The sequence below is a fragment of the Crocodylus porosus genome, unplaced genomic scaffold, assembly GCF_001723895.1.
Source record: "Crocodylus porosus isolate Cpor-Errol unplaced genomic scaffold, CroPor_comp1, whole genome shotgun sequence".
Classification (NCBI taxonomy): Eukaryota; Metazoa; Chordata; order Crocodylia; family Crocodylidae; genus Crocodylus; species Crocodylus porosus.
In genome coordinates, this window is record NW_017728914.1 from 4,292,880 (window position 1) to 4,295,848 (window position 2,969).

Genomic DNA, 2,969 nt, shown 5'->3' on the forward strand with positions numbered 1-2,969 from the left:
CGGGCGGCAGCTGCTTTCGCCGCCATTCCCCGGGCCCGGGCGCTTCGCCCGCCCCGCTCGGGGGCCTCAGGCAGCGCCGGGCCGCGCTCGTTCCGCGGGGAAGCCAACTGCGGTGCGGCGGGCTAGCGCGGGGCCTGCGTTTCCCCGCCGTGCACCCGGGGGTTGTTTTGATCGGAGAAGGACAGAAGCCGAAGTCGGTTCCTGCGGGCGGGGCGGGAGAGGGGGTGACTGCCGGGTGGCTGTTGTCCACGGACGGGCAGCACCCAACACCCGCGTCTTGAGGCCTCGCGGCTAGGCAAGTCCTAGGGCGGCCCCACTGCCCTTGTGTGCGGTTTATACAGCTCGGGTTCAGATTTCTGTATTTTATTTATTTATTTTAAAGGAAAATGTTTCATGCTCAAGCCAAATCAATTCTGAGTCCGTGAATCATTCAAGAGCCGTAAGTGGCCCTACTACCAGCAAACATCCTCTACCCCCACCTGGGGTTCAAAATGTTTTCAAATCATTTGGCAGGCATCCTCCGTGCACCCCCAAGCCCAGAGGCTTGGTGTTGAGATGCCTGGGGTTTTGCTTGCCCTCAGCTGTGTGGCTACAGGAGCAAGGTAGGGAGGAGTCTCCCGGTTCCATAAAGTGGGTGTAATGCCAGGGTCTTCTCTCTGTAAATGAAAGTGGGAGGTGAACTATACATGATCTTAACCCAGTACTAACCCATGCCAGCAAGTGGTTATCCCATGGTATTTCCCCTGTGTTCTCGCACATTCCTCTGCAATAGGGATGCAGGGAAATGAGTCATAGTCTGTGACCACTGTTCTTTCCCAGGGTTACCTTATCTGCACTGGGTGTCATAACTGGCCTATGCATCTCAACTCCTTTCAAGCTATCCTTCACAATCTGTTTCATATCTGGGAGGAGTGTAGTGACATACCCAGCACAGCAAAAAGGGGTGAGAGGTGTTCAAGACTCCCCAGCACCAGCTTGTCTTAGGGACTCGGAGTCTCCAGGGCTGTGTTTCCGTGCATGTGCCACATTAACTACATTGCAACAGCTGTAAAATAGCAAAAAGAGCCCAGGCTTACGGCTGCAGCCTGGATATGTAGTGTCAGCTGTACCACCACACAGAGACACTACGATCCCCAACACAGTAGCTGCCAGGCCTGTGTTCCTGGGCAGCCTGCACTAGGGAAGGATGCATTCATGACGTCCTCCCACTTAAGGCCTGTGTGGTCAAAACAGTCAGCAAGACGTAGCTGGGGTTCAGCCACACAGCTATGCTGAACCCAAAAGAAGTGGCAACAGCAACGAAAACATGCATGCTCTGGGGCTGAGAGCCTGGTCAGCAAAACTGCCAGGCTCCAACCTTGGCCAGTTTGCTGCAGGGACTGATGCTTCCTTCCCCTGCTCCTGCCCCACATTATCCTTCTCAAAACCCAGAAAACAAAAAGGGGAAAGAAGAGGGAGAGAACAGAGGTCTCAATCCCTGAGGCAGGCTTTCTCTCCCTGTACCTGAGGCTTTCCTTTCACATATATTCAGTCTGCTTCATCAGTGAAGAGTGTGTGGGGGTGGGGATGACCCCCACCCCCCCAGGAAACAGGCCCCTTTGGCTCCCAAAGCAGAATTTAGGCTTTAGCAGGCCCAGGAGGAAGAAGAGATAGAGCCCAGACCAGTTGGCCTCAACTTTAAATAACTTTTCTGACCTCATCACAGGGCCCTGGTCAAAAAGCAGCCTTATTGCAACACTGCAAATGAAGACCAGTCAAATCAAACGGGAGGGGGAGGCAGCACTCCAGGATTTGGCCAGTCACTCGGCTGGTTTTACAGGATCTGTTGAGGAATCTCAAGACAAAGGGTCTGAACACAATATGGGAGGTGGGTCTCTCCAGGCATAAAGGAAACAAAATATACATTAAAATAAAACCAGAACATACTTGACTACACATAGCCCCAAGTGTATGTGGGTGTTACAGGTACATCTCTGTACATCAGCATCCCCCATGAGGATAGATTACAAGCCATAAGGAACGTTGTCCCCAACAAGGACGCTGCTTCAAGCCTAGGATTCTGAAAAGGGGGTGCATATAACAAAGTACTTCATAAATTGCAAAACATTTTTCTCCAATTAAAGAGAAACGAGATACTTTACTAATATGCTAGAGAGCTAGCGCGCTACATTATTCAGTTTCAAATTAAAGCAAAAAACAAATATAGCTATTGTAACATACACTAACTTGCTAGGTTATAAATAAAGTTTAAAACTATATGTTATGAGAGAGGTTTTGGAGCTGGAAGGGCCCCTGAGAAGAAGACTGATTTTCTCATACTTATCTCAGGAGAGAAAGATTGCCACAGGAGCACACTGTGGCATACCACATTTCTGGAGAGAGTACTCCCTTCAGATAGGTAGGCAGCAAACCATGGCAAATACTTCTGGCCCCAGAGAGGGTCAACTTGGGAGAAACTTCAGCATCAGAGAAAGACTCTCCTGTCAATGCCTGCCTATAGTTTTCAGCAGCACCGAGGCGCTGGAAAAAGGTACAGGTGGTCAGAGGACCACTGCTGAAGGAAGTTCTGCTGTGGGAGCTCAAGGATCGTGTTTGTGGAGCCAATCCAAAGCAGCCTGCATTAAGTAGATATTGAGAGGGGAACGGGGAAGATCAAACGGACTCAGCCCTGTGCGAGGGTAGAAATGCTCTCTGGAGCCTGAAGGGACTGTTTCTTGCATTCTTCATTTTGTTTCTTTTCCTGTTGTGGTTTTTTTTTTGCTGGGTCTGGAGTTAATTTTCTGGCCACTGCATGGGCCCAGACAGAGGTTTTGGACTTAAAGGGGCAGTGTCTTCTGCTGAGTACCAGTCCTAGGGATGGACTGTGGGCCATGAGTTTTTATTCATAGATTCATAGATGCTAGGGTCGGAAGGGACCTCAATAGATCATCGAGTCCGACCCCCTGCATAAGCAGGAAAGAGTGCTGGGC